At 41.5% G+C, this 27,357-nt stretch overlaps 1 long non-coding RNA gene across 1 annotated transcript; it reads right to left on the bottom strand.

The window, feature by feature from the left end:
* Positions 1-202: 202 nt before the first annotated feature.
* LOC123176011 (uncharacterized) lies at positions 203-6,199 on the bottom strand. Its single transcript, XR_006488323.1, has 3 exons — positions 6,111-6,199; positions 1,323-1,389; positions 203-270 (listed from the first exon to the last, which is right to left on the bottom strand). It is a non-coding gene; the product is annotated as an uncharacterized lncRNA (long non-coding RNA).
* Positions 6,200-27,357: the final 21,158 nt, after the last annotated feature.

Below are 27,357 nucleotides of genomic sequence, written 5' to 3' on the forward strand. Positions count from 1 at the left end.
CATAGCAGTAGCGCAGGAGTAGATGGCATTTGACAAGGATGTTGAAAATAGAACTCACCCCAGGGCTTGAGTTGGTGGACCAAGATCAACATCCATGTGACTCAATTCGCTCGGGATGTGGATATCATCATGTATCCATGATGCTTGTTTCTGTCAACTGAGAAGCCATGTCGTCGTTGATGATTGCGGACGATCCATTCAAACGGGCAAGTGTTTCACCGGAGCCGCCAGATGTTCCTTCAGGACTGTCACTATGTGCTTGTTGAGCCGCTGGCAATTCATCATGCAAGAACACTATTGAGCATAAATGTATAAATGCTATAAATAAAGGGACAAGTATATTTTTCGTCCTCGAACTGTTCCGAGAGTTTAGAAATCGTCCCTCAACTATAAACCGGAGAGTTTTCGTCCCTCAACTATCAAAACCGGATAGTTTTCGTCCCTCGTGCCGCTTCGGGAGGTTTTAGTCCGGGATGAACAGTAAATCAGTGAACAATAAAATCGAGAAAATAGCAAAAAATAAATATAAAAAATCTGAAATTTTACAGCATCGAAGATAATCTGGTGCGCAAGACCCATGCAAAATTTCGTGGTGTTTCGACATTCAAGCAGCTCGTGGCAAACAAAAAATTTCAAATATGTACGTCGGTGAACAGTAAATTCAAAAAATAGCAAAAATAATTCAAAAAAACAAGAAACATTTTGGCATCAAAGATGCTCGGGTACGCAAGATGCATGCAAAATTTTGTGATCAAATGACATACGAGGAGCTCTAGCCAAAAAAAATAGCGCAATTTTATTAAAAAAATCTGAGCCAAATTTTGTTTCTTTTTGTCACGAGTTCGTACAATACCCAAACATCGCGAAAATTTGCAAGCACGTTGAGCACCCAAGGCTCTTTTATGCCAAAAAAATTCATACCGCTTTGAATTTTTTTGCTATTTATTTCGAATTTACTGTTCACTTACGTACAAATTTATATTTTTTGTTTGCCACGAGCTGCTCGAATATCAAAACACCACAAAATTTTGCACGTGTCTTGCGCACCAAAGTATCTTCGATGCTCTAAAATTTCAGGATTTTTTTATTTTTGTTGCAATTTTTTTCGATTTTACTGTTCACCACGGACTAAAACCGCCCGAAGCGGCACGAGGGACGAAAACTATCTGGTTTTGATAGTTGAGGGACGAAAATTCACCGGTTTAGAGTTGAGGGACGATTTCTAAACTCTGGGAAGAGTTCGAGGATGAAAAATATACTTATCCCAGAAATAAAATAAATGAAAGTAGAAAGAATAGATGTGTGGCGATCGATGCACTCACCGCCTTTCACTCCGAAGGTGTTGCCGCACCCTGTGCACTGGCACTTGTCGCTGCACCCGACGCCGTGCTTTGATTCGAGACAGCCGCAAATCGAGCATGAGATCGAGCACTGGCAGCACATGAAGTCATGCAAGGCAAAACAAATAAAAGCAGAGGAGACGTGTGTATGTACGTACCTTGAAGCACTCGCAGTAGAGCTTCTTGCATTTAGAATTGCGGCAGTTGCATCCCTTGACGTGCACCCCTGCTGCTTCCTGCTGCTGCTGTTGCAGCCCAGGCCCATCGCTGGCGATGATCTTGGGCTTGAAGGCGTCGGGCTTCTTCTTTATGATGCACTCTGCGCGCTCATCCACCTCGTCGGAGTTGTCCTCTATGTTGCGGCAGCCCAGGCAGGAGCACCCCTCGTCGCAGAACACCCAGGCCTCGAAGCAATGGCAGTAGCTGCATGCATGTGAATGCGGTTTCGGTGAGGACGACCGTAAGAGCACGGCGGCGGCGTCGCCAGTGGCTTACTTAGCGCTGGAGGCACTGGGTCTTCTCGCAGGTGTAGTGCGGCAAATCGTCCATGGCGGCCAAGGAAGAAGGGTCAGAGGGGAGAAGACGGGGTAGGAGGCAGATCTGTTCGAGACTGATGCACGGAGTCTCCGAGGAACAAAGATGTCCTATACAATACAACTGCAGACACAGAGTCCATGCAATTCTAGTCAAGTTGATGCAGCGTGACATCGAAAGGTCATCGAATTGCACCAAAAGTTTTATTAATTTTTCCAGTATATGATGAGCTCTAACCTCATGGAAACATGTCCCATTTTCTTTTTCATTTCTCTCTCCAAGAAAGTACCACCTGATCTCAAAATTCATGTATTTTTTTATGTGCAACATCTTCTAACAGTTCATATACTTTTCGACTACTCCCTTCGTTTCTAAATATAAGACTTTTTGGAGATTTCAATACGAAGTACTCCCTTCGTTCCAAAATACTTGACTCCCATTTGTCCAAAAATGGATGTACCTATATACTAAAACATGTCTAGATACATCTATATTTTGACAAATGAAAGGCATGTATTGTGGAACGGAGGGAGTACATACAGATGTATATAGACACATTTTATTTTCATTCGATTTGTCCATATGTAGTCTGTATTGGTAACAATAGCCCATCTTCATTGCTCCTCCTCTTCATATTATTGCCATAACTTACCAATTCGATTTTTCTTCTTTTGAAATTTCACTCCGCTCGGCATAGCAGTAGCGCAGGAGTAGATGGCATTTGACAAGGATGTTGAAAATATAACTCACCCCAGGGCTTGAGTTGGTGGACCAAGATCAACATCCATGTGACTCAATTCGCCGGGGATGTGGATATCATCCATGATGCTTGTTTCTGTCAACTGAGAAGCCATGTCGTCGTTGCTGATTGCGGACGATCCATTCGAACGGGCAAGGGTTTCACCGGAGCCGCCAGATGTTCCTTCAGGACTGTCACTATGTGTTTGTTGAGCCGCGGGAAATTGATCATGCAAGAGCACGACTGAGCATAAATGTATAAATGCTATAAATAAAGGGATAAGTATATTTTTGTCCTCGAACTCTTCCGAGAGTTTAGAAATCGTCCCTCAACTCTAAACCGGAGAGTTTTCGTCCCTCAACTATCAAAACTGGATAGTTTTCGTCCCTCGTGCCGCTTCGGGCGGTTTTAGTCCGGGATGAACAGTAAATCAGTGAGCAATAAAATCGAAAAAATAGCAAAAAATAAATATAAAAAAATCTGAAATTTTACAGCATCGAAGATAATCTCGTGCGCAAGACCCGTGCAAAATATCGTGGTGTTTCGAAATTCAAGCGGCTCGTGGCAAACAAAAAATCTTTAAATATGTACGTCGGTGAACAGTAAATTAAAAAATAGCAAAAAATTCAAAAAAACATGAAACATTTTGGCATCAAAGATGCTCAGGTACGCAAGATGCATGCAAAATTTTGTGATCAAATGACATACGAGGAGCTCTAGCCAAAAAAACAAAAAAAAATAGCGCACTTTTTAAAAAAAAATCTGAGCCAAATTTTGTTTCTTTTTGTCACGATTTTGTACAATACCCAAACATCACGAAAATTTGCACGCACGTTGAGCACCCAAGCCTGTTTTATGCCAAAAAAAATTCATACGACTTTGAATTTTTTTTCAATTTATTTTGAATTTACTGTTGACTGGCGTAAAAATTTATAGTTTTTTGTTTGCCACGAGCTGCTCGAATATCAAAACACCACAAAATTTTGCACGTGTCTTGCGCACCAAAGTATCTTCGATGCTCTAAAATTTCAGATTTTTTTTATTTTTGTTGCTATTTTTTTCGATTTTACTGTTCAGCCCGGACTAAAACCACCCGAAGCGGCACGAGGGACAAAAACTATCTGGTTTTCATAGTTGAGGGACGAAAATTCTCCGGTTTAGAGTTGAGGGACGATTTCTAAACTCTGGGAAGAGTTCGAGGACGAAAAATATACTTATCCCATAAAAAAATAAATGAAAGTAGAAAGAATAGATGTGGCAGGGACTGGCTGGCCTAGCTGCATGCACTCACGTACTGCCATTTTGGTGCATGGAGGCTTGGTACCATGTAAAGAAAGTCATTTGTATGTATGTATTCATGATAGGACGAGCCGTAGAGCTTGATAGAATTACTCGATCATCTTGTGACTATATGCACAGAAGAAGTGTTAATTAGTGAGTTTTTTCTTGGCGAAGTGGAGGTGTCAAAGTAGCGTGACATCGAAATGTCATCAAATTGCACCAAAAGTTTTATTAATTTTTCCAGTATATGATGAGCTGTAACCTCATGGAAATATGTCCCATTTTCTTTTTCATTTCTCTTTCCAAGAAAGTACCACCTGATCCCAAAATTCATATATTTTTTATGTGCAACATCTTCTAACAGTTCATATGCTTTTCGACTACTCCCTTCGTTTCTAAATATAAGACTTTTTGGAGATTTCAATACGGAGTACTCCCTCCGTTCCAAAATACTTGACTTCCATTTGTCCAAAAATGGATGTACCTATATACTAAAACATGTCTAGATACATCTATATTTTGACAAATGAAAGGCATGTATTATGAAACGGAGGGAGTACATACAGATGTATATAGACACATTTTATTTTCATTCAATTTGCTCCATATGTAGTCTGTATTGGTAACAATAGCCCATCTACATTGCTCCTCCTCTTCATATTATTGCCATAACTTACCAATTCGATTTTTTTTCTTTTGAAATTTCACTCCGCTCGGCATAGCAGTAGCGCAGGAGTAGATGGCATTTGACAAGGATGTTGAAAATAGAACTCACCCCAGGGCTTGAGTTGGTGGACCAAGATCAACATCCATGTGACTCAATTCGCTGGGGATGTGGATATCATCCATGATGCTTGTTTCTGTCAACTGAGAAGCCATGTCGTCGTTGATGATTGCGGACGATCCATTCAAACGGGCTAGTGTTTCACCGGAGCCGCAAGATGTTCCTTCAGGACTGTCACTATGTGCTTGTTGAGCCGCTGGCAATTGATCATGCAAGAACACGACTGAGCATAAATGTATAAATGCTATAAATAAAGGGATAAGTATATTTTTCGTCTTCGAACTCTTTCGAGAGTTTAGAAATCGTCCCTCAACCCTAAACCGGAGAGGTTTCGTCCCTCCACTATCAAAACCGGATAGTTTTCGTCCCTCGTGCCGCTTCAGGCGGTTTTAGTCTGGGATGAACAGTAAATCAGTGAACAATAAAATCGAAAAAATAGCAAAAAGTAAATATACAAAAATCTGAAATTTTACAGCATCGAAGATAATCTGGTGCGCAAGACCCGTGCAAAATTTCGTGGTGTTTCGACATTCAAGCAGCTTGTGGCAAACAAAAAACTTTAAATATGTACGTCGGTGAACAGTAAATTAAAAAAATAGCAAAAAATATTCAAAAAAAACATGAAACATTTTGGCATCAAAGATGCTCAGGTACGCAAGATGCACGCAAAATTTTGTGATCAAATGACATACGCGGAGCTCTAGCCAAAAAACAAAAAAAAGAGCGCAATTTTTTTAAAAAAAATCTGAGTGAAATTTTGTTTCTTTTTGTCACGAGTTCGTACAATACCCAAACATCACGAAAATTTGCACGCACGTTGAGCACCCAAGCCTCTTTTATGCCAAAAAAATTCATACCGCTTTGAATTTTTTTCCTATTGATTTTGAATTTACTGTTCACTGATGTACAAATTTATACTTTTTTGTTTGCCACGAGCTGCTCGAATATCAAAACACCACAAAATTTTGCACTTGTCTTGCGCACCAAAGTATCTTCGATGCTCTAAAATTTCAGATTTTTTTATTTTTGTTTCTATTTTTTTGATTTTACTGTTCACCCCGAACTAAAACCGCCCGAAGCGGCACGAGGGACGAAAACTATCTGGTTTTGATAGCTGAGGGACGAAAATTCTCCGGTTTAGAGTTGAGGGATGATTTCTAAACTCTGGGAAGAGTTCGAGGACGAAAAATATACTTATCCCATAAATAAAATAAATGAAAGTAGAAAGAATAGATGTGTGGCGATCGATGCACTCACCGCCTTTCACTCCGAAGGTGTTGCCGACCCTGTGCACTGGCACTTGTCGCTGCACCTGATGCCGTGCTTTGATTCGAGACAGCCGCAAATCGAGCATGAGATCGAGCACCGGCAGCACATGAAGTCATGCAAGGCAAAACAAATAAAAGCAGAGGAGACGTGAGTATGTACGTACCTTGAAGCACTCACAGTAGAGCTTCTTGCATTCAGAATTGCGGCAGTTGCATCCCTTGACGTGCACCCCTGCTGCTTGCTGCTGCTGCTGTTGCGGCCCAGGCCCATCGGCGGCGATGATCTTGGGCTTGAAGGCATCGGGCTTCTTCTTCATGATGCACACTGCGCGCTCATCCACCTCGTCGGAGTTGTCCTCTGTGTTGCGGCAGCCCTGGTAGGAGCACCGCTCGTCGGAGTTGTCCTCTTTGTTGCGGCAGCCCTGGTAGGAGCACCGCTCGTCGCAGAACACCCAGGCCTCGAAGCAATGGCAGTAGCTGCGTGCATGTGAATGCGGTTTCGGTGAGGAGGACCGTAAGAGCACGGCGGCGGCGGCCCCAGTGGCTTACTTAGCGCTGAAGGCACTGGGTCTTCTCGCAGGTGCAGTGCGGTAAATCGTCCATGGCAGCCAAGGAAGAAGGGTCAGAGGGGAGAAGACGGGGTAGGAGGCAGATCTGTTCGAGTCTGATGCACGGAGTCTCCGAGGAACAAAGATGTCCTATACAATACAACTGCAGACATAGAGTCCATGCAATTCTAGTCAAGTTGATGCAGCGTGACATCGAAAGGTCATCGAATTGCATCAAAAGTTTTATTAATTTTTCCAGTATATGATGAGCTCTAACCTCATGGAAACATGTCCCATTTCCTTTTTCATTTCTCTCTCCAAGAAAGTACCACCTGATCTCAAAATTCATGTATTTTTTTATGTGCAACATCTTCTAACAGTTCATATACTTTTCGACTACTCCCTTCGTTTCTAAATATAAGACTTTTTGGAGATTTCAATACGGAGTACTCCCTCCGTTCCAAAATACTTGACTCCCATTTGTCCAAAAATGGATTTACCTATATACTAAAACATGTCTAGATACATCTATATTTTAACAAATGAAAGGCATGTATTTTGAAACGGAGGGAGTACATACAGATGTATATAGACACATTTTATTTTCATTCAATTTGCTCCATATGTAGTCTGTATTGGTAACAATAGCCCATCTTCATTTCTCCTCCTCTTCATAATATTTCCATAACTTACCAATTCCATTTTTTTTCTTTTGAAATTTCACTCCGCTCAGCATAGCAGTAGCGCAGGAGTAGATGGCATTTGACAAGGATGTTGAAAATAGAACTCACCCCAGGGCTTGAGTTGGTGGACCAAGATCAACATCCATGTGACTCAATTCGCTCGGGATGTGGATATCATCATGTATCCATGATGCTTGTTTCTGTCAACTGAGAAGCCATGTCGTCGTTGATGATTGCGGACGATCCATTCAAACGGGCAAGTGTTTCACCGGAGCCGCCAGATGTTCCTTCAGGACTGTCACTATGTGCTTGTTGAGCCGCTGGCAATTCATCATGCAAGAACACTATTGAGCATAAATGTATAAATGCTATAAATAAAGGGATAAGTATATTTTTCGTCCTCGAACTGTTCCGAGAGTTTAGAAATCGTCCCTCAACTATAAACCGGAGAGTTTTCGTCCCTCAACTATCAAAACCGGATAGTTTTCGTCCCTCGTGCCGCTTCGGGAGGTTTTAGTCCGGGATGAACAGTAAATCAGTGAACAATAAAATCGAGAAAATAGCAAAAAATAAATATAAAAAATCTGAAATTTTACAGCATCGAAGATAATCTGGTGCGCAAGACCCATGCAAAATTTCGTGGTGTTTCGACATTCAAGTAGCTCGTGGCAAACAAAAAATTTCAAATATGTACGTCGGTGAACAGTAAATTCAAAAAATAGCAAAAATAATTCAAAAAAACAAGAAACATTTTGGCATCAAAGATGCTCGGGTACGCAAGATGCATGCAAAATTTTGTGATCAAATGACATACGAGGAGCACAAGAAAAAAAAAATAGCGCAATTTTATTAAAAAAATCTGAGCCAAATTTTGTTTCTTTTTGTCACGAGTTCGTACAATACCCAAACATCGCGAAAATTTGCAAGCACGTTGAGCACCCAAGGCTCTTTTATGCCAAAAAAATTCATACCGCTTTGAATTTTTTTGCTATTTATTTCGAATTTACTGTTCACTTACGTACAAATTTATATTTTTTGTTTGCCACGAGCTGCTCGAATATCAAAACACCACAAAATTTTGCACGTGTCTTGCGCACCAAAGTATCTTCGATGCTCTAAAATTTCAGGATTTTTTTATTTTTGTTGCAATTTTTTTCGATTTTACTGTTCACCACGGACTAAAACCGCCCGAAGCGGCACGAGGGACGAAAACTATCTGGTTTTGATAGTTGAGGGACGAAAATTCACCGGTTTAGAGTTGAGGGACGATTTCTAAACTCTGGGAAGAGTTCGAGGATGAAAAATATACTTATCCCAGAAATAAAATAAATGAAAGTAGAAAGAATAGATGTGTGGCGATCGATGCACTCACCGCCTTTCACTCCGAAGGTGTTGCCGCACCCTGTGCACTGGCACTTGTCGCTGCACCCGACGCCGTGCTTTGATTCGAGACAGCCGCAAATCGAGCATGAGATCGAGCACTGGCAGCACATGAAGTCATGCAAGGCAAAACAAATAAAAGCAGAGGAGACGTGTGTATGTACGTACCTTGAAGCACTCGCAGTAGAGCTTCTTGCATTTAGAATTGCGGCAGTTGCATCCCTTGACGTGCACCCCTGCTGCTTCCTGCTGCTGCTGTTGCAGCCCAGGCCCATCGCTGGCGATGATCTTGGGCTTGAAGGCGTCGGGCTTCTTCTTTATGATGCACTCTGCGCGCTCATCCACCTCGTCGGAGTTGTCCTCTATGTTGCGGCAGCCCAGGCAGGAGCACCCCTCGTCGCAGAACACCCAGGCCTCGAAGCAATGGCAGTAGCTGCATGCATGTGAATGCGGTTTCGGTGAGGACGACCGTAAGAGCACGGCGGCGGCGTCGCCAGTGGCTTACTTAGCGCTGGAGGCACTGGGTCTTCTCGCAGGTGTAGTGCGGCAAATCGTCCATGGCGGCCAAGGAAGAAGGGCAGAGGGGAGAAGACGGGGTAGGAGGCAGATCTGTTCGAGACTGATGCACGGAGTCTCCGAGGAACAAAGATGTCCTATACAATACAACTGCAGACACAGAGTCCATGCAATTCTAGTCAAGTTGATGCAGCGTGACATCGAAAGGTCATCGAATTGCACCAAAAGTTTTATTAATTTTTCCAGTATATGATGAGCTCTAACCTCATGGAAACATGTCCCATTTTCTTTTTCATTTCTCTCTCCAAGAAAGTACCACCTGATCTCAAAATTCATGTATTTTTTTATGTGCAACATCTTCTAACAGTTCATATACTTTTCGACTACTCCCTTCGTTTCTAAATATAAGACTTTTTGGAGATTTCAATACGAAGTACTCCCTTCGTTCCAAAATACTTGACTCCCATTTGTCCAAAAATGGATGTACCTATATACTAAAACATGTCTAGATACATCTATATTTTGACAAATGAAAGGCATGTATTGTGGAACGGAGGGAGTACATACAGATGTATATAGACACATTTTATTTTCATTCGATTTGTCCATATGTAGTCTGTATTGGTAACAATAGCCCATCTTCATTGCTCCTCCTCTTCATATTATTGCCATAACTTACCAATTCGATTTTTCTTCTTTTGAAATTTCACTCCGCTCGGCATAGCAGTAGCGCAGGAGTAGATGGCATTTGACAAGGATGTTGAAAATATAACTCACCCCAGGGCTTGAGTTGGTGGACCAAGATCAACATCCATGTGACTCAATTCGCCGGGGATGTGGATATCATCCATGATGCTTGTTTCTGTCAACTGAGAAGCCATGTCGTCGTTGCTGATTGCGGACGATCCATTCGAACGGGCAAGGGTTTCACCGGAGCCGCCAGATGTTCCTTCAGGACTGTCACTATGTGTTTGTTGAGCCGCGGGAAATTGATCATGCAAGAGCACGACTGAGCATAAATGTATAAATGCTATAAATAAAGGGATAAGTATATTTTTGTCCTCGAACTCTTCCGAGAGTTTAGAAATCGTCCCTCAACTCTAAACCGGAGAGTTTTCGTCCCTCAACTATCAAAACTGGATAGTTTTCATCCCTCGTGCCGCTTCGGGCGGTTTTAGTCCGGGATGAACAGTAAATCAGTGAGCAATAAAATCGAAAAAATAGCAAAAAATAAATATAAAAAAATCTGAAATTTTACAGCATCGAAGATAATCTCGTGCGCAAGACCCGTGCAAAATATCGTGGTGTTTCGAAATTCAAGCGGCTCGTGGCAAACAAAAAATCTTTAAATATGTACGTCGGTGAACAGTAAATTAAAAAATAGCAAAAAATTCAAAAAAACATGAAACATTTTGGCATCAAAGATGCTCAGGTACGCAAGATGCATGCAAAATTTTGTGATCAAATGACATACGAGGAGCTCTAGCCAAAAAAACAAAAAAAAATAGCGCACTTTTTAAAAAAAAATCTGAGCCAAATTTTGTTTCTTTTTGTCACGATTTTGTACAATACCCAAACATCACGAAAATTTGCACGCACGTTGAGCACCCAAGCCTGTTTTATGCCAAAAAAATTCATACGACTTTGAATTTTTTTTCAATTTATTTTGAATTTACTGTTGACTGGCGTAAAAATTTATAGTTTTTTGTTTGCCACGAGCTGCTCGAATATCAAAACACCACAAAATTTTGCACGTGTCTTGCGCACCAAAGTATCTTCGATGCTCTAAAATTTCAGAATTTTTTTATTTTTGTTGCTATTTTTTTCGATTTTACTGTTCAGCCCGGACTAAAACCACCCGAAGCGGCACGAGGGATAAAAACTATCTGGTTTTCATAGTTGAGGGACGAAAATTCTCCGGTTTAGAGTTGAGGGACGATTTCTAAACTCTGGGAAGAGTTCGAGGACGAAAAATATACTTATCCCATAAAAAATAAATGAAAGTAGAAAGAATAGATGTGGCAGGGACTGGCTGGCCTAGCTGCATGCACTCACGTACTGCCATTTTGGTGCATGGAGGCTTGGTACCATGTAAAGAAAGTCATTTGTATGTATGTATTCATGATAGGACGAGCCGTAGAGCTTGATAGAATTACTCGATCATCTTGTGACTATATGCACAGAAGAAGTGTTAATTAGTGAGTTTTTTCTTGGCGAAGTGGAGGTGTCAAAGTAGCGTGACATCGAAATGTCATCAAATTGCACCAAAAGTTTTATTAATTTTTCCAGTATATGATGAGCTGTAACCTCATGGAAATATGTCCCATTTTCTTTTTCATTTCTCTTTCCAAGAAAGTACCACCTGATCCCAAAATTCATATATTTTTTATGTGCAACATCTTCTAACAGTTCATATGCTTTTCGACTACTCCCTTCGTTTCTAAATATAAGACTTTTTGAAGATTTCAATATGGAGTACTCCCTCCGTTCCAAAATACTTGACTTCCATTTGTCCAAAAATGGATGTACCTATATACTAAAACATGTCTAGATACATCTATATTTTGACAAATGAAAGGCATGTATTATGGACCGGAGGGAGTACATACAGATGTATATAGACATATTTTATTTTCATTCAATTTGCTCCATATGTAGTCTGTATTGGTAACAATAGCCCATCTTCATTGCTCCTCCTCTTCATATTATTGCCATAACTTACCAACTTGATTTTTTTTCTTTTGAAATTTCACTCCGCTCGGCATAGCAGTAGCGCAGGAGTAGATGGCATTTGACAAGGATGTTGAAAATAGAACTCACCCCAGGGCTTGAGTTGGTGGACCAAGATCAACATCCATGTGACTCAATTCGTTGGGGATGTGGATATCATCCATGATGCTTGGTTCTGTCAACTGAGAAGCCATGTCGTCGTTGATGATTGCGGACGATCCATTCAAACGGGCTAGTGTTTCACCGGAGCCGCCAGATGTTCCTTCAGGACTGTCACTATGTGCTTGTTGAGCCGCTGGCAATTAATCATGCAAGAACACGACTGAGCATAAATGTATAAATGCTATAAATAAAGGGATAAGTATATTTTTCGTCCTCGAACTCTTCCGAGAGTTTAGAAATCATCCCTCAACTCTAAGCCGGAGAGGTTTCGTCCCTCAACTATCAAAACTGGATAGTTTTCGTCCCTCATGCCGCTACGGGCGGTTTTAGTCCGGGATGAACAGTAAATCAGTGAACAATAAAATCGAAAAAATAGCAAAAAATAAATATAAAAAAATCTGAAATTTTACAGCATCGAAGATAATCTCGTGCGCAAGACCCGTGCAAAATATCGTGGTGTTTCGAAATTCAAGCGGCTCGTGGCAAACAAAAAAAACTTTAAATATGTACGTCGGTGAACAGTAAATTAAAAAATAGCAAAAAATTCAAAAAAACATGAAACATTTTGGCATCAAAGATGCTCAGGTACGCAAGATGCATGCAAAATTTTGTGATCAAATGACATACGAGGAGCTCTAGCCAAAAAAACAAAAAAAAAAGCGCACTTTTTTTTAAAAAAAAATCTGAGCCAAATTTTGTTTCTTTTTGTCACGAGTTTGTACAATACCCAAACATCACGAAAATTTGCACGCACGTTGAGCACCCAAGCCTCTTTTATGCCAAAAAAAAATTCATACGACTTTGAATTTTTTTTCTATTTATTTTGAATTTACTGTTGACTGACGTAAAAATTTATAGTTTTTTGTTTGCCACGAGCTGCTCGAATATCAAAACACCACAAAATTTTGCACGTGTCTTGCGCACCAAAGTATCTTCGATGCTCTAAAATTTCAGATTTTTTTATTTTTGTTGTTATTTTTTCGATTTTACTGTTCAGCCCGGACTAAAACCACCCGAAGCGGCACGAGGGACAAAAACTATCTGGTTTTGATAGTTGAGGGACGAAAATTCTCCGGTTTAGAGTTGAGGGACGATTTCTAAACTCTGGAAAGAGTTCGAGGACGAAAAATATACTTATCCCATAAAAAAATAAATGAAAGTAGAAAGAATAGATGTGGCAGGGACTGGCTGGCCTAGCTGCATGCACGCACGTACTGCCATTTTGGTGCATGGAGGCTTGGTACCATGTAAAGAAAGTCATTTGTATGTATGTATTCATGATAGGACGAGCCGTAGAGCTTGATAGAATTACTCGATCATCTTGTGACTATATGCACAGAAGAAGTGTTAATTAGTGAGTTTTTTCTTGGCGAAGTGGAGGTGTCAGAGTAGCGTCACATCGAAATGTCATCGAATTGCACCAAAAGTTTTATTAATTTTTCCAGTATATGATGAGCTGTAACCTCATGGAAACATGTCCCATTTTCTTTTTCATTTCTCTTTCCAAGAAAGTACCACCTGATCCCAAAATTCATATATTTTTTTATGTGCAACATCTTCTAACAGTTCATATGCTTTTCGACTACTCCCTTCGTTTCTAAATATAAGACTTTTTGGAGATTTCAATATGGAGTACTCCCTCCGTTCCAAAATACTTGACTTCCATTTGTCCAAAAATGGATGTACCTATATACTAAAACATGTCTAGATACATCTATATTTTGACAAATGAAAGGCATGTATTATGGAACGGAGGGAGTACATACAGATGTATATAGACACATTTTATTTTCATTCAATTTGCTCCATATGTAGTCTGTATTGGTAACAATAGCCCATCTTCATTTCTCCTCCTCTTCATATTATTGCCATAACTTACCAATTCGTTTTTTTTTCTTTTGAAAATTCACTCCGCTCAGCATAGCAGTAGCGCAGGAGTAGATGGCATTTGACAAGGATGTTGAAAATAGAACTCACCCCAGGGCTTGAATTGGTGGACCAAGATCAACATCCATGTGACTCAATTCGCTTGGGATGTGGATATCATCTATGATGCTTGGTTCTGTCAACTGAGAAGCCATGTCGTCGTTGATGATTGCGGACCATCCATTCAAACGGGCTAGTGTTTCACCGGAGCCGCCAGATGTTCCTTCAGGACTGTCACTATGTGCTTGTTGAGCCGCTGGCAATTGATCATGCAAGAACACGATTGAGCATAAATGTATAAATGCTATAAATAAAGGGATAAGTATATTTTTCGTCCTCGAACTGTTCCGAGAGTTTAGAAATCGTCCCTCAACTCTAAACCGGAGAGTTTTCGTCCCTCACTATCAAAACCGGATAGTTTTCGTCCCTCGTGCCGCTTCGGGCGGTTTTAGTCCGGGATGAACAGTAAATCAGTGAACAATAAAATCGAGAAAATAGCAAAAAATAAATATAAAAAATCTGAAATTTTACAGCATCGAAGATAATCTGGTGCGCAAGACCCATGCAATTTTTCGTGGTGTTTCGACATTCAAGCAGCTCGTGGCAAACAAAAAACTTTAAATATGTACGTCGGTGAACAGTAAATTAAAAAATAGCAAAAATAATTCAAAAAAACAAGAAACATTTTGGCATCAAAGATGCTCAGGTACGCAAGATGCATGCAAAATTTTGTGATCAAATGACATATGAGGAGCTCTAGCCAAAAAAAAATAGCGCAGTTTTATTTAAAAACTCTGAGCCAAATTTTGTTTCTTTTTGTCACGAGTTCGTACAATACCCAGACATCGCGAAAATTTGCAAGCACGTTGAGCACCCAAGGCTCTTTTATGCCAAAAAATTCATACCGCTTTAAATTTTTTTGCTATTTATTTCGAATTTACTGTTCACCGACGTACAAATTTATATTTTTGTTTGCCACGAGCTGCTCGAATATCAAAACACCACAAAATTTTGCACGTGTCTTGCGCACCAAAGTATCTTCGATGCTCTAAAATTTCAGATTTTTTTTATTTTTGTTGCAATTTTTTTCGATTTTACTGTTCACCACGGACTAAAACCGCCCGAAGCGGCACGAGGGACGAAAACTATCTGGTTTTGATAGTTGAGAGACGAAAATTCTCCGGTTTAGAGTTGAGGGACGATTTCTAAACTCTGGAAAGAGTTCGAGGACAAAAAATATACTTATCCCATAAATAAAATAAATGAAAGTAGAAAGAATAGATGTGTGGCGATCGATGCACTCACCGCCTTTCACTCCGAAGGTGTTGCCGCACCCTGTGCACTGGCACTTGTCGCTGCACCCGACGCCGTGCTTTGATTCGAGACAGCCGCAAATCGAGCATGAGATCGAGCACCGGCAGCACATGTAGTCATGCAAGGCAAAACAAATAAAAGCAGAGGAGACGTGTGTATGTACGTACCTTGAAGCACTCGCAGTAGAGCTTCTTGCATTCAGAACTGCGGCAGTTGCATCCCTTGACGTGCACCCCTGCTGCTTCCTGCTGCTGCTGTTGCAGCCCAGGCCCATCGCTGGCGATGATCTTGGGCTTGAAGGCGTCGGGCTTCTTCTTCATGATGCACTCTGCGCGCTCATCCACCTCGTCGGAGTTGTCCTCTGTGTTGCGGCAGCCCAGGCAGGAGCACCCCTCGTCGCAGAACACCCAGGCCTCGAAGCAATGGCAGTAGCTGCATGCATGTGAATGCGGTTTCGGTGAGGAGGACCGTAAGAGCACGGCGGCGGCGGCGCCAGTGGCTTACTTAGCGCTGGAGGCACTGGGTCTTCTCGCAGGTGCAGTGCGGCAAATCGTCCATGGCGGCCAAGGAAGAAGGGTCAGAGGGGAGAAGACGGGGTAGGAGGCAGATCTGTTCGAGACTGATGCACGGAGTCTCCGAGGAACAAAGATGTCCTATACAATACAACTGCAGACACAGAGTCCATGCAATTCTAGTCAAGTTGATCCAGCGTGACATCGAAAGGTCATCAAATTGCACCAAAAGTTTTATTAATTTTTCCAGTATATGATGAGCTCCAACCTCATGGAAACATGTCCCATTTTCTTTTTCATTTCTCTCTCCAAGAAAGTACCACCTGATCTCAAAATTCATGTATTTTTTTATGTGCAACATCTTCTAACAGTTCATATACTTTTCGACTACTCCCTTCGTTTCTAAATATAAGACTTTTTGGAGATTTCAATACGAAGTACTCCCTTCATTCCAAAATACTTGACTCCCATTTGTCCAAAAATGGATGTACCTATATACTAAAACATGTCTAGATACATCTATATTTTGACAAATGAAAGGCATGTATTGTGGAACGGAGGGAGTACATACAGATGTATATAGACACATTTTATTTTCATTCAATTTGTCCATATGTAGTCTGTATTGGTAACAATAGCCCATCTTCATTGCTCCTCCTCTTCATATTATTGCCATAACTTACCAATTCGATTTTTCTTCTTTTGAAATTTCACTCCGCTCGGCATAGTAGTAGCGCAGGAGTAGATGGCATTTGACAAGGATGTTGAAAATAGAACTCACCCCAGGGCTTGAGTTGGTGGACCAAGATCAACATCCATGTGACTCAATTCGCTGAGGATGTGGATATCATCCATGATGCTTGTTTCTGTCAACTGAGAAGCCATGTCGTCGTTGATTATTGCGGACGATCCATTCGAACGGGCAAGTGTTTCACCGGAGCCGCCAGATGTTCCTTCAGGACTGTCACTATGTGCTTGTTGAGCCGCGGGAAATTGATCATGCAAGAGCACGACTGAGCATAAATGTATAAATGCTATAAATAAAGGGATAAGTATATTTTTGTCCTCGAACTATTCCGAGAGTTTAGAAATCGTCCCTCAACTCTAAACCGGAGAGTTTTCGTCCCTCAACTATCAAAACCGGATAGTTTTCGTCCCTCGTGCCGCTTCGGGCGGTTTTAGTCCGGGATGAACAGTAAATCAGTGAGCAATAAAATCGAAAAAATAGCAAAAAATAAATATAAAAAAATCTGAAATTTTACAGCATCGAAGATAATCTGGTGCGCAAGACCCGTGCAAAATATCGTGGTGTTTCGAAATTCAAGCGGCTCGTGGTAAACAAAAAAATTTAAATATGTACGTCGGTGAACAGTAAATTAAAAAATTCAAAAAAACATGAAACATTTTGGCATCAAAGATGCTCAGGTACGCAAGATGCATGCAAAATTTTGTGATCAAATGACATACGAGGAGCTCTAGCCAAAAAAACAAAAAAAATAGCACACTTTTTAAAAAAAAAATATAAGCCAAATTTTGTTTCTTTTTGTCACGAGTTTGTACAATACCCAAACATCACGAAAATTTGCACGCACGTTGAGCACCCAAGCCTCTTTTATGCCAAAAAAAAATTCATACGACTTTGAATTTTTTTTCTATTTATTTTGAATTTACTGTTGACTGGCGTAAAAATTTATAGTTTTTTGTTTGCCACGAGCTGCTCGAATATCAAAACACCACAAAATTTTGCACGTGTCTTGCGCGCCAAAGTATCTTCGATGCTCTAAAATTTCAGATTTTTTTATTTTTGTTGCTATTTTTTTCGATTTTACTATTCAGCCCGGACTAAAACCACCCGAAGCGGCACGAGGGACAAAAACTATCTGGTTTTGATAGTTGAGGGACGAAAATTCTGCGGTTTAGAGTTAAGGGACAATTTCTAAACTCTGGGAAGAGTTCGAGGACGAAAAATATACTTATCCCATAAAAAAATAAATGAAAGTAGAAAGAATAGATGTGGCAGGGACTGGCTGGCCTAGCTGCATGCACGCACGTACTGCCATTTTGGTGCATGGAGGCTTGGTACCATGTAAAGAAAGTCATTTGTATGTATGTATTCATGATAGGACGAGCCGTAGAGCTTGATAGAATTACTCGATCATCTTGTGACTATATGCACAGAAGAAGTGTTAATTAGTGAGTTTTTTCTTGGCGAAGTGGAGGTGTCAGAGTAGCGTGACATCGAAATGTCATCAAATTGCACCAAAAGTTTTATTAATTTTTCCAGTATATGATGAGCTGTAACCTCATGGAAACATGTCCCATTTTCTTTTTCATTTCTCTTTCCAAGAAAGTACCACCTGATCCCAAAATTCATATTTTTTTTATGTGCAACATCTTCTAACAGTTCATATGCTTTTCGACTACTCCCTTCGTTTCTAAATATAAGACTTTTTGGAGATTTCAATAGGGAGTACTCCCTCCGTTCCAAAATACTTGACTTCCATTTGTCCAAAAATGGATGTACCTATATACTAAAACATGTCTAGATACATCTATATTTTGACAAATGAAAGGCATGTATTATGGAACGGAGGGAGTACATACAGATGTATATAGACATGTTTTATTTTCATTCAATTTGCTCCATATGTAGTCTGTATTGGTAACAATAGCCCATCTTCATTGCTCCTCCTCTTCATATTATTGCCATACCTTACCAACTTGATTTTTTTTTCTTTTGAAATTTCACTCCGCTCGGCATAGCAGTAGCGCAGGAGTAGATGGCATTTGACAAGGATGTTGAAAATAGAACTCACCCCAGGGCTTGAGTTGGTGGACCAAGATCAACATCCATGTGACTCAATTCGTTGGGGATGTGGTTATCATCCATGATGCTTGGTTCTGTCAACTGAGAAGCCATGTCGTCGTTGATGATTGCGGACGATCCATTCAAACGGGCTAGTGTTTCACCGGAGCCGCCAGATGTTCCTTCAGGACTGTCACTATGTGCTTGTTGAGCCGCTGGCAATTAATCATGCAAGAACACGACTGAGCATAAATGTATAAATGCTATAAATAAAGGGATAAGTATATTTTTCGTCCTCGAACTCTTCCGAGAGTTTAGAAATCATCCCTCAAACTCTAAGCCGGAGAGGTTTCGTCCCTCAACTATCAAAACTGGATAGTTTTCGTCCCTCGTGCCGCTGCGGGCGGTTTTAGTCCGGCATGAACAGTAAATCAGTGAACAATAAAATCGAAAAAATAGCAAAAAATAAATATAAAAAATTCTAAAATTTTACAGCATCGAAGATAATCTGGTGCGCAGGACCCGTGCAAAATTTCATGGTGTTTCGACATTCAAGCAGCTCGTGGCAAACAAAAAACTTTAAGTATGTACGTCGGTGAACAGTAAATTAAAAAAATAGCAAAAAAATCAAAAAACATGAAACATTTTGGCATCAAAGATGCCTAGGTACGCAAGATGCTTGCAAAATTTTGTGACCAAATGACATACGAGGAGCTTTAGCCAAAAAAACAAAAACAAAACTAGCGCACTTTTTTAAAAAAAAATCTGAGCCAAATTTTGTTTCTTTTTGTCACGAGTTCGTACAATACCCAAACATCGCGAAAATTTGCAAGCACGTTGAGCACCCAAGCCTCTTTTATGCCAAAAAATTCATACCGCTTTGAATTTTTTTGCTATTTATTTTGAATTTACTGTTCACTGATGTACAAATTTATAGTTTTTTGTTTGCCACGAGCTGCTCGAATATCAAAACACCACAAAATTTTGCACGTGTCTTGCGCACCAAAGTATCTTCGATGCTCTAAAATTTCACATTTTTTTTTAATTTTTGTTGCTATTTTTTCGATTTTACTGTTCACCACGGACTAAAACCGCCCGAAGCGGCACGAGGGACGAAAACTATCTGGTTTTGATAGTTGAGGGACAAAAATTCTCCGGTTTAGAGATAAGGGACGATTTCTAAACTCTGAGAAGAGTTCGAGGACGAAAAATATATACTTAACCCATAAATAAAATAAATGAAAGTAGAAAGAATAGATGTGTGGCGATCGATGCACTCACCGCCTTTCACTCCGAAGGTGTTGCCGCACCCTGTGCACTGGCACTTGTCACTGCACCCGACGCCGTGCTTTGATTCGAGACAGCCGCAAATCGAGCATGAGATCGAGCACCGGCAGCACATGAAGTCATGCAAGGCAAAACAAATAAAAGCAGAGGAGACGTGAGTATGTACGTACCTTGAAGCACTCGTAGTAGAGCTTCTTGCATTCAGAATTGCCGCAGTTGCATCCCTTGACGTGCACCCCTGCTGCTTGCTGCTGCTGCTGTTGCAGCCCAGGCCCATCGCCGGTGATGATCTTGGGCTTGAAGGCGTCGGGCTTCTTCTTCATGATGCACTCTGCGCGCTCATCCACCTCGTCGGAGTTGTCCTCTGTGTTGCGGCAGCCCAGGCAAGAGCACCCCTCGTCGCAGAACACCCAGGCCTCGAAGCAATGGCAGTAGCTGCATGCATGTGATTGCGGTTTCGGTGAGGAGGACCGTAAGAGCACGTCGGCGGCGTCTCCAGTGGCTTACTTACCGTTGGAGGCACCGGGTCTTATCGCAGGTGCAGTGCAGCAAATCGTCCATGGCGACCAAGGAAGAAGGGTCAGAGGGGAGAAGACGGGGTAGGAGGCAGATCTGTTCGAGTCTGATGCACGGAGTCTCCAAGGAACAAAGATGTCCTATACAATACAACTGCAGACACAGAGTCCATGCAATTCTAGTCAAGTTGATGCAGCGTGACATCGAAAGGTCATCGAAATGCACCAAAAGTTTTATTAATTCTTCCACTATATGATGAGCTCTAACCTCATGGAAACATGTCCCATTTTATTTTTCATTTCTCTCTCCAAGAAAGTACCACCTGATCTCGAAATTCATGTATTTTTTTTATGTGCAACATCTTCTAACTGTTCATATACTTTTCGACTACTCCCTTAGTTTCTAAATACAAGACTTTTAGGAGATTTCAATACTGAGTACTCTGTCCGTTCCAAGATACTTGACTTCCATTTGTCCAAAAATGGATGTACCTATATACTAAAACATGTCTAGATACATCTATATTTTGACAAATGAAAGGCATGTATTATGGAACGGAGAGAGTACATACAGATGTATATAGACACATTTTATTTTCATTCAATTTGCTCCATATGTAGTCTGTATTGGTAACAATAGCCCATCTTCATTGCTCCTCCTCTTCATATTATTGCCATAACTTACCAATTCGATTTTTTTTTCTTTTGAAATTTCACTCTGCTCGGCATAGCAGTAGCGCAGGAGTAGATGGCATTTGACAAGGATGTTGAAAATAGAACTCACCCCAGGGCTTGAGTTGGTGGACCAAGATCAACATCCATGTGACTCAATTCGCTGGGGATGTGGGTATCATCCATGATGCTTGTTTCTATCAATTGAGAAGCCATGGCGTCGTTGCTGATTGCGGACGATCCATTCGAACGGGCAAGTGTTTCACCGGAGCCGCCAGATGTTCCTTCAGGACTGTCACTATGTGCTTGTTGAGCCACTGGAAATTGATCATGCAAGAGCACGACTGAGCATAAATGTATAAATGCTATAAATAAAGGGATAAGTATATTTTTCGTCCTCGAACTCTTCCGAGAGTTTAGAAATCGTCCCTCAACTCTAAACCGGAGAGTTTTCGTCCCTCAACTATCAGAACCGGATAGTTTTCATCCCTCATGCCGCTTCGGGCGGTTTTAGTCCGGGATGAACAGTAAATCAATGAACAATAAAATCGAAAAATATTAAAAAATAAATTAAAGAAGCCTGAAATTTTACAGCATCGAAGATAATCTGGTGCGCAAGACCCGTGCAAAATTTCGTGGTGTTTCGACATTCAAGCAGCTCGTGACAAACAAAAACCTGTAAATATGTACGTCGGTGAACAGTAAATTCAAAAAATAGCAAAAAAATTCAAAAAAACATGAAACATTTTGGCATCAAAGATGCTCAGGTACGCAAGATGCATGCAAAATTTTGTAATCAAATGACATACGAGGAGCTCTAGCCAAAAAACCAAAATAGCGCACTTTAAAAAAAAATCTGAGCCAGATTTTCTTTCTTTTAGTCACGGGTTCGTACAATACCCAAACATCACGAAAGTTTGCACGCACGTTGGGCACACAAGCCTCTTTTATGCCAAAAAAATTTCATACCGCTTTGAATTTTTTCTATTTATTTTGAATTTACTGTTCACTGACGTACAAATTTATAGTTTTTTGTTTGCCACGAGCTGCTCGAATATCAAAACACCACAAAATTTTGCACGTGTCTTGCGCACCAAAGTATCTTCGATGCTCTAAAATTTCAGATTTTTTTATTTTTGTTGCTATTTTTTCGATTTTACTGTTCACCCCGGACTAAAACCGCCCGAAGCGGCACGAGGGACGAAAACTATCTGGTTTTGATAGTTGAGGGACGAAAATTCTGCGGTTTAGAGTTGAGGGATGATTTCTAAACTCTGGGAAGAGTTTGAGGACGAAAAATATACTTATCCCATAAATAAAATAAATGAAAGTAGAAAGAATAGATGTGTGGCGATCGATGCACTCACCGCCTTTCACTCCAAAGGTGTTGCCGCACCCTGTGCACTGGCACTTGTCGTTGCACCCGACGCCGCGCTTTGGTTCGAGACAGCCGCAAATCGAGCATGAGATCGAGCACTCGCAGCACATGAAGTCCTGCAAGGCAAAACAAATAAAAGCAGAGGAGACGTGAGTATGTACGTACCTTGAAGTACTCGCAGTAGAGCTTCTTGCATTCAGAATTGCAGCAGTTGCATCCCTTGACGTGCACCCCTGCTGCTTGCTGCTGCTGCTGTTGCAGCCCAGGCCCATCGCCGGCGATGATCTGGGGCTTGAAGGCGTCGGGCTTCTTCTTCATGATGCACTCTGCGCGCTCATCCACCTCGTCGGAGTTGTCCTCTGTGTTGCGGCAGCCCAGGCAGGAGCACCCCTCGTCGCAGAACACCCAGGCCTCGAAGAAATGGCAGTAGCTGCATGCATGTGAATGCGGTTTCGGTGAGGAGGACCGTAAGAGCACGTCGGCGGCGGCGCCAGTGGCTTACTTACCGTTGGAGGCACTGGGTCTTCTCACAACTGAAGTGCGGCAAATCGTCCATGGTGGCCAAGGAAGAAGGGTCATAGGGGAGAAGACGGGGTAGGAGGCAGATCTGTTCGAGTCTGATGCACGGAGTCTCCGAGGAACAAAGATGTCCTATACAATACAACTGCAGACACAGAGTCCATGCAATTCCAGTCAAGTTGATGCAGCGTGACATCGAAAGGTCATCGAATTGCACCAAAAGTTTTATTAATTTTTCCACTATATGATGAGCTTTAACCTCATGGAAGTACCACCTGATCTCAAAATACTTGACTTCCATTTGTCCAAAAATGGATATACCTATATACTAAAACATGTCTAGATACATCTATATTTTGACAAATGAAAGGCATGTATTGTGGAACGGAGGGAGTACATACAGATGTATATAGACACATTTTATTTTCATTCAATTTGCTCCCTATGTAGTCTGTATTGGAATCTATAAAAAGGTTATATTTAGGAACGGAGGAGGTAGAATTTAACATGCCATCTTGTTGAGAGCATTTATTTAGTAAACCAAAGAGGCGATGGTGGTTCTTGAGTTGCATCTCTTAGTTGAAATGAAATTAGAGAGCATTTACATGATCATGCAACAACGTAGGACACATGCTTCGGCTGATGATCATATTCATCCACAGGTCATGTAACCTAGATATATATTGGCTGATGCTCAGATTTTATATTTGAAGAGACCCACGCATAACAGTCAATCAGATTTGCTCAAGTACAAACTGCCACATTAACTGATTTATGATGTGCAGAAAGTAATGCTGGTAAATATTGGGGAAGAGTTGTTGAAGGTTAATAACAAAGTGAGGTTTATTGGGTCAGTTATTTCCGGGGATGTTAGAATAAATCCGAGGCATACCGTCGATCATCCGAGGACCAAGCAATCACACGAGCACGACACCGAGATTTGTTAACGAGGTTCATCGATATGGCTACATCCCCGGACCTGACTATGGGCGCTCCTCCCCATGACACCGCTACAATACCGCACCCGGTCGCCCTGGACGCCGGCACATGCCGCCGGCTTCCCCTACGTTCCGGTGCTATTATGTTGGCATAGGTTACATCGTGTGTCTATCCCTATATATGAGAGGCCTAGGATACAAGTGTCCTACTAGGACACGACTCCATATCCTATGTAAACACAATACTACTCAGAGTCCAACTGTAACCTACCTTGTACACAATATTCGACACAACTCTAACAAACTCCACCTTGGCGAATATTCTCCACCACCTTGAATTCGTCAATGCGTCAAACTTCCATGTACATTGGACTTGAGCTTATCCCATGAGTACCGCTGCTACTCCAAAGACTCCATATGACTCCACCTGCAACTTGTAGTTCCTTCTTTTCTTGACCACAGTCAACACTCGAGCAAAGTTAAGTTCCTATTACTCTAGTTTGCGCTCCCAACTTCCAGAGTATCAGTCCAACGCCATCACACACTGACCACTGACCTGCGTGAAAGTGAACAACTCACATATTGGGTGTTACACATAAGAGTTACTTGAACTCAACATCATCGCTCGACCGCCTGTCTGAAACTTGTAGGAATTTCACCGTTGCTTGTAGTCATCCCGAGTCAGCACACAATGCAAATCTGATTTGAAGAGACCCTAGCATATTCATAGGCGGGTGAAAGCAAAGAGGAACATGCACACAATGCAATCTATTTTTGACCCAAAAACAAATGGGTTACATGATCTACAACTCCTTGGACGATCTAGAAAGACATGGCAGATAATACAAGCCAAACAATAAATGTTAAGATACATCAACCAAACATTTCATGGTCATGCGGCAACGAAGGTCACATGCTTCAGCTGATGATTCAAATTCATCCACATGTAACCTACATAGGCAACTCGGGTGAAAGAGTCAATCGCCACTAGCAACTCATCTAGATAGTGTATCTGCTTCTTTAGCTTCTCGCCATGCTCAGGCAGCCTCGACACCAGCGTCAGCGACAATTGGTTCTATTCAACAAGTCATATTATGTGTGTATCTCCAGGTGGCCTGAGCATATCAATTGGATCCTTGTTGCACACAAAGCGGGCATAACTATTAGACATGGTGGCGGCATGGTGCACCACCAGTCAGGCTCGCAGCCGTTGACCCACAACGTGAGGTTGCAGTTCTTGTTGGGCTTGACATAGTTCTTGCAGCTGGCATCGAGGATGCTCTCGAAGTTCTCGCGGCCCGTTGGTTTTTGCCTTCGTTTTGTCAGGGCTCCCAAGATTTTCGCCTAGATTTCTTCGGGGATCTCTTCCTGTACTGCCTGGCCATCATGTGCATTGGTTGGCTCCTTGCTGCACATACAACCAGCAAAACAGCCATAACTATTAGACATTCACCCCTGCAACATGACTAGCTCAGGAGAAACTACCAAACATGCAATGAAATAACAAACTTATTTTAAGCCTAGAAATATCAAATCAACACAATCAGTACATAGTAAAACAATAGAGAGGGTTTATCAGGCAATAAGATAGCCATACCCATAATGATCCAAAGTATTAAGATAGCCAGGAGAGAGCTTACCAACAAACCCAAAACAAACAATGCAAGTGAGATTTAGTTTTGGTAAATAACGGACACAAGCAGTAGACTAGTAACCAATGGGACACCATCTAATCTGGTTGAATTCTTTTTATTCCCTGTCCTTGATCTTCAAATTGTTAGGCCATAGGTGCTAGCTCTCATCCATGACTCTCGTACTATTTTCCTCTCTCACACACACATGGGCAAAAGGAACTCTACTGTCAAGTGTCAATGCACATTCTGTAGGGCGATGTGAAAGTAGTACTCCCTCTATTTGTAAATATAAAACCTTTTAGAGATTTCAATACGGACTACATACACTCATTTTGCCCCGTATGTAGTCTGTATTGGAATCTGTAAAAGGCCTTATATTTAGGAACGGAGGGAGTATGAAGCAAAATCATCAGGAGGGAACCCATTTCAGGCCAGGCCCTGAAAGCAAGTGTGGGTTACCTCGCAAAGACAAATATACTAGTACTACATAAGACAGCGGCAGGAGCGATGAGCAGTAAAAAAAATGCCAAGGATCAGCAATAGAATCAAAGTCACTATCAAAACAAGAGATAAGTCCTAGCGTTCCACACCATACAACAAAAAAAACAAGAAGAGCAGGGCATCATCAACAGTTCTAAGTGTAGCCAAGCTATCAGCAGTTAGCAGACCATCATTAACACGCATCCAAAGGCTAGCCTAGCAGTAGGGGGGCTTTGATCTATGATCCTGCACCAATGTTTTTAGATCGGTCAGCAGGATAATTTTTCACCCAGGTCCCCGGAAGACAGACATTGAGACCCCTGAGGTTCAAAAACCCCATACCACCAAAATCGTTTCTCAGGTAGATATAGCAAGATGGTATTAATTTATACAACCATCAAGTTAATGTCTACAACCATCACTGAGTTAGATGGATCTTCAACCTGAGCTAGGCGGCGGTGCACAAGCACTGTGGCAAGTCCCCTGCACCATGTCAGATAGATTAATGTGTGGGCCATGAACCAGAATCATTCAGAAACATGACAAGGAAAATTGCTCACGCCCCTTGATGGACCATTGCTGTAATTTATCCAAAATGATGGTCGTTTCGATTTATTCAAACAGTAAACTAACTGACTAACATGGTGTGTCCTATTTTATCTTGTTGATGAATGAAACAACCCTTCCATCGATTAGTTCAACCATGATGAATAATTGGGCAGGACAAACAAAACAGTAACTCCCTAACAAAACAGCCCCTTCCCTTATTAAAGGAAATTCGCCCATATTAATGGAAATTGTGTGATTGTTTCAATTTATCTCCAGGTGGCCTTGAGCATATCAATTTGCATATTTGCAGGAGAATTACCAGGTTCGGAAGGGTTGGCAGCAGTTTGATTTTCACCTTCATTTCACCGAGATTTCTTCAGGGCTTGCTACACATACTGCCAGTCCATCATAGGCATGGTTGCATCCTTGCTGCACACACAACGGGCATAACTATTATACAGGGTTGTGGCATGGTGCACCCCCAGTCAGGCTCGCAGCCGTTGACCCATAACGTGAGGTTGCAGTTCTTGTTGGGCTTGACGTAGTTCTTGCAGCTGGCATCGAGGATGCTCTCGAAGTTCTCACGGCCCGTTGGTTTTTTCCTTCGTTTTGTCAGGGCTCCCTAGATTTTCTCCTAGATTTCTTCAGGGATCTCTTCCCGTACTGCCTTGCCATCATGGGCATTGGTTAGCTCCTTGCTGCACATACAACCAGCATAACTATTAGACATTCATCCCTGGAACATGACTAGCTCAGGAGAAACTACCAGACACGCAATGAAATAACCAAGTTATTTTAAGCCTAGAAATATCAAACTCAACACAATCAGTACATAGTAAAACAAATAAACCAAATCAGGGAG

This window comes from Triticum aestivum, chromosome 1D (genome assembly GCF_018294505.1).
Source record: "Triticum aestivum cultivar Chinese Spring chromosome 1D, IWGSC CS RefSeq v2.1, whole genome shotgun sequence".
NCBI lineage: Eukaryota > Viridiplantae > Streptophyta > Magnoliopsida > Poales > Poaceae > Triticum > Triticum aestivum.